Genomic DNA, 12711 nt, shown 5'->3' on the forward strand with positions numbered 1-12711 from the left:
CAGTTAACCATCCCAACCCGGAAGAGGTGTTGATTCAGAGGCACGTCTCACGATAGGTCACACTCAGAGGGGCCCCCCCGAAATGGTGTGAACCACCAGTGATTGTAACACAGCCGGATTGCGCCCAGCCTTAGTTGGTATGCATATTGTTAAATCCCATCGTCCAAGAAATATGGATTAACGACGGTCCATTAATATGGCCCTTAGAGGAGGGATATCAGAAGGTTACTCCAAGGAGAAATATCCAACCGGAGAGAACGAAAAAAGCGTACCCAATCAATCACAGGCTGGGTGTGCGTCTTGCTCCTCCTGAGTAGGGATGAGCTTCGTGTTCAAATCAAACATCGGCTGTTCGCACGTTCGGCAAATACCGTCGTTATGGGCCGTTCGCGCCAAATTCGTGTGGCTCTCACGGCCCACAATGCACTGTGCCATCACAGTGCATTGCTGGCTCATGATTGGCCAAGCATGCACTGTGACCCCGCATGCTTGGCCAATCACAGCGCCGGCAGCGAGGAGAGCCATGATTGGCCACAGGCAGGATGCCTATGGCCAATTATAGCTCAGGCTGTGTAGTACACGCCCCACACTATATAAGGCCGCCAGCGCGGCGGCCTTGTGTAGTGTGTTGGCGTCTGTAGGAGTTAGTGGGTGTTCTCTGTGTACCTTCAACACAGTATACACCGTTCGTTATCGGCCGATTTAGCATTCTTGCTCTTCTGTAACTGAGCTTTTAGCAATCTGCAGGAGTTTGTGCATGTTGTCTGCGTGCCCTGACCACAGTTTACACCATTATATCCACCTATATAGCTAGCTATAATGCTCTTCTGTAATAGAGCTTGCAGTCGGTTGTAGGAGATTGTGCGTGTTGTCTGCGTGCCTTGACCGCACTATACACCATTATATCCACCTATATAGCTGTTCTCTAACTGAGCCATCTGCCATCTGCAGGAGTTAGTTGGTGTTGTGTGCCTCCAGCACAGCACAGTATACACCAGTATCTACCCTTTAATTCCTGTTCTATAATAAAGGCATCTGCAGGAGTTAGTGGGTGTTGTGTGCTTCCAGCACAATATACACTACCCAATTGCTGGTTTTCCCATCCCCCTTCAGGCCATTACCATGTCTGGAAGGCCAACAAGGAGAGGCAGACAGGCGCGAGCTGATAAAAGAGGGCAAGCAGGCTCTGTGTCTAGAGACAACAGTGCTGGTCGTGGACGCGATGCATCGTCATCATCAGCACGTGGCCATGGGACACGCTTGTTCTTCTTTTCGGCAGCTGGACATGTTGAGCCGCATCACGCCGAAGACTTGGTAGAGTGGATGACCAAGCCCACTTCATCCTCCTCATCCTCTCTCACCCAGGCTCAGGGTACTAGCAAAGCATCTGCCAACGCATCGTCTTCCCTCGTCTCAATGTCATCATCAGTGACTCCTTCCCTAGACCCACCACGTCCTCCTGAGGAGTCCTCTGAACTCTTTGAGCACAGTGTTGGGTACATGCTTCAGGAGGATGCCCAGTGTTTTGTATAGGCTCTGATGATGATACTCAGCTAGAGGAAGGCAGTAGCGTGAGCGCAGAGAGAGGGGATGCTCAAGAAGGACAGCAATCTGTCAGTCATGTTCCACAAGCTGCAGCATACTGCCAGGTTTGCTCCAGCGATGAAGAGGGAGGGGATGATGAGGTCACTGACTCCACGTGGGTACCTGGTAGGAGAGAGGAGGAGGAGGAGGAGGCACATGTCCAACGAGGCAGGATGCCCTCCGGGGGCCAGCTTAGGGGCAGCACACCGACTGAATCACAGCGCAGAGCTCCGCCTGTGCAGGGCGCTGCCTCTGCGCGTTATTCTAAAAGTTCTTTGGTGTGGGCCTTTTTTGAGACGAGTGCATCAGATCGCACCGCTGCTATTTGCAACATATGTCTCAAGCGTATTTCGCGTGGCCAAATCATCAGCTGCTTGGGCACCACATGCTTGACCAGACATATGTTGACCTGCCATGCAGCTCGTTGGCAAGCGTACCTCAAAGACCCACACCAAAGAACAAAGCGGACCTCTCCTTGCAGGCAAATGTCCCTGCCCCAGCTGCTGGACCGCCGAAAGAAGTTCACTCCCAGCCATCCACATGCCCAGCGGTTGAATGCTAGCTTGGCTAAATTGCTAGCACTTCAACTGCTGCCTTTTCAGTTGGTAGACTCGGCCCCCTTCCGTGAGTTTGAACAATGTACGGTTCCTCAGTGGCAGGTCCCCAAACGCCACTTTTTCTCACGGAAGGCGATTCCGGCTCTCTACTTGCATGTGTCCTTGCCTCGCTGGACAGGGCGGTCAGCGGTAAGGTGCATATTACCGCTGACTCATGGTCCAGCAGGCATGGACAGGGACGTTATCTGTCTTTCACGGCCCATTGGGTCACTCTTCTGGCAGCTGGGAAGGATGCAGGACAAGGTGCAGTAGTGTTGGAGGTTGTTCCGCCACCACGCCTCCAAAATGCTTCTACTGGTTGTGGCACACCTCTCTCCTCCACCTCCTCCTCTTCTTCTTCCTCCATGGCCTCTTCCAGTGCTCTGTCCTCAGAACCAGCGGTGCTCCGTAGGTGTTCAAGGGGCTACGCAAGTACGCAGGCAAAACAATGCCATGCCGTGCTTGCGCTGGTTTGTTTGGGGGACAGGAGCCACACTGGGGCAGATATGTTGTCAGCTCTGCAGGGGCAGGCCGAGAGGTGGTTGACGCCACGCCAGCTTAAGCCAGGATTGGTGGTTTGTGACAATGGCACCAACCTCCTCTCCGCCCCCGGACAAGGACAACTGACCCATGTGCCCTGTGTGGCTCACGTCCTTAACCTGGTGGTGCAGCGGTTCTTGGGCAGGTACCCGGGCTTACAGGATGTCCTAAAGCAGGCCAGGAAAGTCTGTGTGCATTTCCGACGATCATTTAATGCCTGTGCTCGGCTGGCTGAGCTCCAAAAGGAGTTGAACCTGCCCAAAAACCGCCTTATATGTGACATGCCCACCAGGTGGAACTCAACGTTGGCCATGCTGCAGCGGCTGCACATGCAGCAGAGGGCTATCAATGAGTACCTGTGCGACTACAGCACCAGGACAGGGTCAGGGGAGCTCGGTTTTTTCTCACCACGCCAGTGGGGCATGATCAGGGATGCATGCACTGTCCTGTCACCGTTTGAGGAAGCCACAAGGATGGTGAGCAGTGACAGTGCATGCATCAGTGGCACTGTACCTCTTGTCCACCTCTTGGAGAATACGCTGCATGGAATAATGGACAGGGCACTTGAGGCAGAACAGAGGCAGGAAGAGGAGGACTTCCTTGCCTCTCAAGGCCCCCTTTATCCAGACAGTGTTCCTGCTGTGCCACCCATTACACAGGAAGAGAATGAGGAGGAGGAGGAGGAGGAGGATGATTGTGTCAGCATGGAGGTAGAGGCTGGCACTCAGCAGCAGCAGTCTAGTAGGGATGATTTACAATCCCAAGAAACCCGTGGACTTGTACGTGGCTGGGAGGAGGTAGCTGCGGATCATGTTGTCCTTAGTGACCCAGAGGACTCCGGACCGAATGCCTCAGCTAACCTACGCTGCATGGCCTCCCTGATCCTGCAAAGCCTGCGGAAGGATCCTCGTATTCTTCGGATCAAGGAGAGGGACCATTACTGGCTGGCCACTCTCCTTGATCCACGGTACAAGGGTAAGGTTGCCAACCTTATCTTGCCATCACAGAGGGAGCAGAGGATGAGACATCTCCGGGAGGCCTTGCAGAAAGGTCTGTGCAACGCGTTCCCAGAGACTGGGAGGTTCCAAACTCCTGGTCCTGGACAACGTGTTGCTGAGGCATCGATCAGAAGGAGCGGTGGAGAAGGTGGCCATCTGACCGATGCGTTCAGACAATAATTTAGTCCGCAGCCCCAAGGTATGATCGGTTCCAGCAACCATCGCCAGCGTCTGATTTACATGGTGCAGGAATACCTAGGGGCAAGGTCAGACTTGGATACCTTTCCCACCGAAAATCCTCTGGCTTACTGGGTCTTGAGGATGGATCACTGGCCAGAGCTTGCACAGTATGCAATTGAGCTACTGGCCTGTCCTGCATCCAGCGTTCTTTCGGAACGCACCTTCAGTGCTGCTAGTGGCTTTGTTACCGATCACAGGGTGCGCCTGTCCACCAACTCGGTTGATCGACTGACCTTCATAAAGATGAATCAGTCTTGGATCACCCACAGCTACCAAGCACCTGAAGCTGATGTAACCGAATAATTTTTTTTTTTTTGAAATATCACATCCCTTCAAGACTGCCTATGCTGATGCTGAGTGACTGTCCTTTTATGTTGATTGTCTATCCTCTTCCTCCTCCGCTGATATGTTGGAAGAGCATTTTTGGTTCTGGGTCATGCCACCAGCCCAATTTTTCAGTCCCTGTTTAACAGGGGCGTTTAATTACAATTTTTGATATAATATTTCACATCAGGGCTCATTCCTGCACCACAACTAGAGTATATGGGAGAGGTTGCAGTGTCGTGGCACCAGCACCAGTGCCTAAGGCCCAATTTTTCAGCCCCTGTTTAACCACTTAAGGACCGCCGTATTGCCATTATACGTCATCACAATGACACAGGCAGGCACAAGCACGTACATTTACGTGCCTGCCTTCCAGCGGGTGGGGGGTCCGATCGGACCCCCTCCAGCTGGATACGGCGGTCCGGTTCGCTCCAGAAGCGATCCGTGATGAGGGGATGGCTGTTGGTTTCCCCCTCCGTTGGCCACCCCCTCTGGATCGCTCCTGGCCAATGACGAACTTCCTCCCACTGTGTATTGTTTACACAGAAAGGAGGAAGTGATGTCATTCTCCTCGGGGCGGTCTTTTTGACCGGACTACGAGGAGAAGACTAAAAGTAAGTGTGCACCAACACTACACTGACATGTAGGTACACACAGGCACACAAACCCCTCCCCGATCCCCCCCCGATCGCCCCCCGCCCCCCCTCCCCCCCCAGTCACAGTGTCACTGATTGCATTGATCATTTCTTTACTGATCACTGCATTCAGTGTCAGTTGTAACAGTTAAAACTGTCAGGGCAGTTAGTGTTAGGTCCAGGGTAGCCCCCTATCACCCCCCAATAAAGATTTAACCCCCTGATTGCCCCTAGAGTTAACCCTTTCACCCCCTTTTGCCAGTGTCACTAAGCGATCATTTTTCTGATCGCTGCATCAGTGTCGCTACTGTCGCTAGGTAGCTAGTTATTTTTTTAGGTTCACCGCCAGGTTTTTATAGCGCTAGGTACCCCGATATACTACCCAATAATGGTTTTAACCCCCTGATTGCCCCTAGTTAACCCTTTCACTCCCTTTTGCCAGTGTCCCTAAGCGATCATTTTTCTGATCGCTGCATCAGTGTCGCTACTGTCGCTAGGTAGCTAGTTATTTTTTTAGGTTCACCGCCAGGTCTTTATAGCGCTAGGTACCCCGATATACTACCCAATAATGGTTTTAACCCCCTGATTGCCCCTAGTTAACCCTTTCACCCCCTTTTGCCACTGTCACTAAGCGATCATTTTTCTGATCGCTGCATTAGTGTCGCTAGTGTCGCTAGGTAGCTAGTTATTTTTTTAGGTTCACCGCCAGGTTTTTATAGCGCTAGGTACCCCGATATACTACCCAATAATGGTTTTAACCCCCTGATTGCCCCTAGTTAACCCTTTCACCCCCTTTTGCCAGTGTCACCAAGCGATCATTTTTCTGATCGCTGCATCAGTGTCGCTAGTGTCGCTAGGTAGCTAGTTTTTTTTTTAGGTTCACCGCCAGGTTTTTATAGCGCTAGGTACCCCGATATACTACCCAATAATGGTTTTAACCCCCTGATTGCCCCTAGTTAACCCTTTCACCCCCTTTTGCCACTGTCACTAAGCGATCATTTTTCTGATCGCTGCATTAGTGTCGCTAGTGTCGCTAGGTAGCTAGTTATTTTTTTAGGTTCACCGCCAGGTTTTTATAGCGCTAGGTACCCCGATATACTACCCCATAACGGTTTTAACCCCCTGATTTCCCCTAGTTAACCCTTTCACCCCCTTTTGCCAGTGTCACTAAGCGATCATTTTTATGATCGCTGCATTAGTGTCACTGGTGTCGTTAGGTAGCTTGTTATTTTTTTAGGTTCACCGCCATGTTTTTATAGCGTTAGGCACCGCCATATACTACCCAATAATGGTTTTAACCCCCTGATTGCCCCTAGTTAACCCTTCCACCAGCGATCACAGTATAAGTGTCACTGGTGACGCTGGTTAGCCAGTTAGTTATTTAGGTTCCCCATCAGGTTTTTATATAGCGCCAGGGACCCCCATATACTACCTAATAAAAATTTGAACCCCCTGATTGCCCCTAGTTAACCCTTTCACCACTGATCACCGTATAAGTGTTACGGGTGACTCTGGTTAGTTTGCTTTTTATAGCATCAGGGCACCCACCATTTATTACCCAATAAAGGTTTAACCCCCTGATCACCCGGCGGGTGATATCAATTAGGTTTTAGGGTCAGGGTCTGTGTCGCCCCAGGCAGCACTAGGTTAGTGCCAGTACCGCTAACACCCACACGCAAAGCATAAACCTCCTGTAGTGGTATAGAATCTGAACAGATCAATATCTGATCTGATCAGATCTATACTAGCGTCCCCAGCAGTTCAGGGTTCCAAAAAAACGCATTGTTAGCGGGATCAGCCCAGATACCTGCTGGCACCTGCGTTTTGCCCCTCTGCCCAGCCCACCCAAGTGCAGTATCGATCGATCACTGTCACTTACAAAACACTAAACACATAACTGCAGCGATCGCAGAGTCAGGCCTGATCCCTGCGATCGCTAACAGTTTTTTTGGTAGCATTTTATATTTAAATCCGGAAGGCAGTGCTTGGTTTTCGGGGTCCCGTACATGGCTAGGCTCCCAAAAAGTCCCCCACATGTGGTATCCCCGTACTCGGGAGAAGCATCAGAATTTATTTTGGGGTGTAATTTGACTTATGCCCATAGCATGTGTGAGCAATATATCATTTAGTGACAACTTTGTGCAAAAAAAAAAAAGTTTGTAATATTCCCGCAACTTGTGGCAAAATATAAAATATTTCATGGACTCAACCTTCCCTTTCAGTAAATAGCTTGGGGTGTCTACTTTCCAAAATGGGGTCATTTTGGGGGGTTTTGTGCATTTTATGGCCTTCGAAACTGTGATAGGTAGTGAGGAGTGAAATCAAAAATTTGCACCCTTAGAAATCCTGAAGGTGGTGATTGGTTTTCGGGGTGCCGTGCGCGACTAGTTTTCCAAAAAGTCCCACACATGTGGTATCCCCATACTCAGGAGAAGTAGCGGAATATATTTTGGGGTGCAATTCCACATATAACCATGGCATGTGTGAGCAATATATCATTTAGTGACAACTTTTTGTAAATTTTTTTTTTTGTCATTATTCAATCCCTTAGGACAAAAAAATAAATATTCAATGGGCTCAACATACCCATCTACTTTCCAAAATGGGGTCATTTGGGGGGGTTTGTACTGCCCTGCCATTTTAGCACCTCAAGAAATGAGATAGGCAGTCATAAATTAAAAGGTGTGTAAATTCCAGAAAATGTACTCTAGTTTGTAGACGCTATAACTTTTGCGCAAACCAAAAAATATACGCTTATTGACATTTTTTTTACTAAAGACATGGGGCTGAATACATTTTGCCCTCAATGTATGACTAAAATTTAGTTTATTCGATTTTTCTTATAACAAAAAGAAGAAAATATCTTTTTTTTCCAAAAATTTTGCTCTTTTTCCATTTATATCGCAAAAAATAAAAATCGCAGAGGCAATCAAATACCATCAAAAGAAAGCTCTATTTGTGGGAAGAAAAGGACGCAAATTTCGTTTGGGTGCAATATTGCATGACCGCGCAATTACCAGTTAAAGCAGCGCAGTGCGAAATTGGAAAAAGACCTCTGGTCCTTAAGGTGTTTATTGGTCCGGGGCTGTAGTGGTTAACAGGGGCGTTTAATTACAATTTTTGATGCAATGCTTTGCAGCAGGGCTCATTCCTGCACTACAACTAGAGTATATGGGAGAGGTTGCAGTGTTGTGGCAGCAGCACCAGTGCCTAAGGCCCAATTTTTCAGCCCCTGTTTAACAGGGACATGTAATTACAATTCTTGATATAATATTTCACAGCAGGGCCCATTCATGTGCCCACCAAGAGTAACTGTGAGGACTTATAGTGTTCTGGCACCAGCACCACAACCACCAAAGGCCCCATTTTTCTACCACTGTTTAACAATGGCATGTAATTACAATTCTTGATATAATCGTTCACAGCAGGGCTCTCCAGCGCCCACCAAGAGTCACTTTGAGGGCTTACAATGTTGTGGCAACACCAACACCTTGTTCCGCCATTTCTGCAGAGCATATAGGGCAGGCTCCTACTTTCAAACATCCAACTTACAAACGTCTCCTACTTGCAAACGGAAGGAGACAACAGGAAGTTAGATGAAAAAAGATGGACGACAAAACAAATTATACAGGGGTGATAACCCTTCCCTATGTTTTCCAAAAAGCTTAAAAATAGATTTTTTGACTGGAGCTACACTTTAAAAATGTATCAGTTAAAAATTACAAACAGATTCTACTTAACAAGGAAACCTACACAGTCCCTGTCTTGTTTGCACCGCCTGTATACTGCTGTTCTGAGTATATAGGGCATGGGGGCCCCACGTCTTTCCTTTTTTTAATATGGGTACGGGGTTCCCCTTAATATCCGTACAAGATCCAAAGGGGCTGGTAATGGGCAGGGGGGCTACCCATGCCATTTTTCTCAATGATTTTCATCCATATTGCCGGAACCAGATATTACATTAAAAACGCAAGCAGTTTTAAATGACTTTTTTTCCGTTAGATGTTATTTTGTGCAGGGACTGTTCTAAACACGGGAAACACGTGGCACTTCACAGGCATACTACAGACACCCCCCAGGCATGATATTTAAAGGAATATTTCACTTTTTTTTTCACTTTAATCGTCATTAAAATCAGTGCTCCCGCCAAAACGGCCATTTTTAAAAACATTTTAGGCATTGACCCATGTCCCCTGGGGCAGGAGCCAGGTCCCCAAACCCTTTTTAGGACAGTATCTTGCATATTAGCCATTAAAATTAGCACTTTTTATTTCGAACGTTCGAGTCCCATAGACTTAAATGGGGTTCTAACGTTCGTACGAATTTGCGGTCCGTTCGAAAGTTCTGATGCGAACCAAACCGGGGGGTGTTCGGCTCATCCCTACTCCTGAGATAGCAGTAGGAATGGTCCACTGCTAGTTGTAAATGTCTTATATATGTATGTGTGTACCAATTATGTTATTTCCAAGGTACCGCAGCAGGTGCAAATGATCCCGGCCGTTATGGCCAATTAACTCGAGGAGGCATGGCGGAATGTTCATTTAAATATATTCAACAGTATTCACAAAAGATATCAACCTTGTCCACTGTCATACCCACCACACTCCTCTCCTGTACATACTGCCCACTGCCATACCCTCCACACTCCTCTTCTGTACATACTGCCCACTGCCATACCCTCCACACTCCTCTCCTGTACATACTGCCCACTGTCATACCCTCCACACTCCTCTCCTGTACATACTGCCCACTGTCATACCCTCCACACTCCTCTCCTGTACATACTGCCCACTGTCATACCCTCCACACTCCTCTCCTGTACATACTGCCTACTGTCATACCCTACACACTCCTCTCCTGTACATACTGCCCACTGTCATACCCTCCACACTCCTCTCCTGTACATACTGCCCACTGTCATACCCTCCACACTCCTCTCCTGTACATACTGCCCACTGTCATACCCTCCACACTCCTCTACTGTACATACTGCCCACTGTCATACCCTCCACACTCCTCTGCTGTACATACTGCCCACTGTCATACCCTCCACACTCCTCTCCTGGGTTGTATTAATCCCGCGTAGTATTACCTGTACAGAGACCTGCCATTTAGAGATATTGTGTTTGCTTTGTGTGTTATGATAATTACATTGTGTACCGAACACGAGACACTCCCCTAAAGGATCTCTTCCTGTAAAAGGCACGCTAAAGAGGAACTCCGCCATGAATTACCATGCAAAGGATGCAAAACAGGGATATGTTATTTAAAGAGGATAATTTAAATACATTCCACAGTATTCACAAAAGATATCAACCTTGTCCACTGTCATACACTCCACACTCCTCTCCTGTACATACTGCCCACTGCAATACCCTCCACACTCCTCTCCTGTACATAGTGTCCGCTGTAATACTCTCCACTAGGGATGAGCTTGATGTTCGAGTTGAACGTATGTTCGACTCAAACATCGGCTGTTCGCACGTTCGGCGAATAAAGAATGTTATGGGCCGTTCGCGCCAAATTCGTGTGGCGCTCACGACCCACAATGCACTGCACCATCGCAGTGCATTGCTGGCTCATGATTGGCCAAGCATGCACTGTGACCCCGCATGCTTGGCCAATCACAGTGCTAGCAGCGAGGAGAACCATAATTGGCCACAGGCATCCTGTGGCCAATTATAGCTCAGGGGGTTAAGTACACGCCCCACACTATATAAGGCCACCAGCGCGGCGGCCTTGTGTAGTGTGTTCCAGCGTGCAGGGAGAGAAGGATAGGCAGGGACAGTTTGTTCTTTTCTCAGGCATCTGCAGGAGTTAGTGGGTGTTGTGTGCCTCCAGCGCAATATACACCTGTATCTACCCTTTATTGCTGTTGTTCTCAAATACAGCCATCTGCAGGAGTTAGTGGGTGTTGTGTGCCTCCAGCGCAGTATACACCTGTATCTACCCTTTATTGCTGTTGTTCTCTAATACGGCCATCTGCAGTAGTTAGTGGGTGTTGTGTGCCTCCAGCACAGCACAGTATACACCTATATCTACTGTTTATTGCTGGTGTTCTATAATAAAGGCATCTGCAGTAGTTAGTGGGTGTTGTGTGCCTCCAGCGCAGTATATACCTGTATCTACCCTTTATTGCTGTTGTTCTCAAATACAGCCATCTGCAGTAGTTAGTGGGTGTTGTGTGCCTCCAGCACAGCACAGTATACACTTATATCTACCCTTTATTCCTGGTGTTCTTTAATAAAGGCATCTGCAGGAGTTAGTGGGTGTTGTGTGCCTCCAAAGCAGTATACACCTGTATCTACCCTTCATGGCTGGTGTTCTATAATAAAGGCACCTGCAGGAGTTAGTGGGTGTTGTGTACCTGCAGCACAATATACACTACCAATTTGCTGGTTTTCCCATCTCCCTGCAGGCCATTACTATGTCTGGAAGGCCAACAAGGAGAGTCAGACAGTCACGAGCCAATAAAAGAGGGCAAGCAGGCTCTGTGTCTAGAGACAACAGTTCTGGTCATGGACGCAGTGCATTGTCATCAGCACGTGGCCACGGGACACGCTTGTCCTTATTTTCGGCAGCTGGACGTGTTGAGCCGCATCATGCCTAAGACTTGGTAGAGTGGATGACCAAGCCCTCTTCATCCTCCTCATCCTCTCTCACCCAGGCTCAGGGTACTAGCAAAGTAGCTGCCAACGCATCCTCTTCCCTCGTCTCAATGTCATCATCATCACTCCTTCCCTAGACCCACCATGTCCTCCTGAGGAGTCCCCCGAACTGTTTGAGCACAGTGTTGGGTACATGCTCCATGAGGATGCCCAGCGTTTTGAAGGCTCTGATGATGACACCCAGCTAGAGAAAGGCAGTAGCGTGAGCGCTGAGAGAGGGGATGCTCAAGAAGGACAGCAATCTGGCAGTCATCACCAGCTGCAGCATACTGCCAGGTTTGCTCCAGTGATGAAGAGGGAGGGGATGATGAGGTCACTGACTCCACGTGGGTGCCTGATAGGAGAGAGGAGGAGGAGGATGAGGCACATCTCCAACGAGGCAGGATGCCCATAGGGGGGCAGCACACTGACAGAATCACACCCCAGAGCTCCGCCTGTGCAGGGCGCTGCCTCTGCACGTTATTCCAAAAGTTCTTTGGTGTGGGCCTTTTTTGAGACGAGTGCATCAGATCGCATCGCTGCTATTTGCAACATATATCTCAACCGTATCTCATGTGGCCAAAACATCAGCCGCTTGGGCACCACATGCTTGACCAGACATATGTTGACCTGCCATGCAGCTCGTTGGCAAGCGTACCTTAAAGACCCATACCAAAGAACAAAGTGGACCTCTCCTTGCTCCTCATCAGCTGGGATCTCCAACCCCACTAGACCTTCAGTCCTCTCTGAAACCTGCACTAAGGGGAATGAAGGTGTAGAATTAGGTGTGTCACAGCCAAGTACTTGCAGGCACTCTGCTAGCAGTACACCGACGTCCGATTGGAGCAGGCAAAGAAGTTCACTCCCAGCCATCCACATGCCCAGCGGTTGAATGCTAGCTTTGCTAAATTGCTAGCACTTCAACTGCTGCCTTTTCAGTTGGTAGACTCGGCCCCCTTCCGTGAGTTTGTGTAATGTGCGGTTCCTCTGTGGCAGGTCCCCAAACGCCACTTTTTCTCACGGAAGGCGATTCTGGCTCTCTACCGGCATGTGGAAGGCAATGTCCTTGCCTCGCTGGACAGGGCGGTCAGCGGTAAGGTGCATATTACCGCTGACTCATGGTCCAGCAGGCATGGACAGGGATGTT

This window comes from Lithobates pipiens, unplaced genomic scaffold (genome assembly GCF_037356315.1).
Source record: "Lithobates pipiens isolate NorthernLeopardFrog02 unplaced genomic scaffold, aLitPip1_a1.2 Scaffold_19, whole genome shotgun sequence".
In the NCBI taxonomy this organism is placed as follows: domain Eukaryota; kingdom Metazoa; phylum Chordata; class Amphibia; order Anura; family Ranidae; genus Lithobates; species Lithobates pipiens.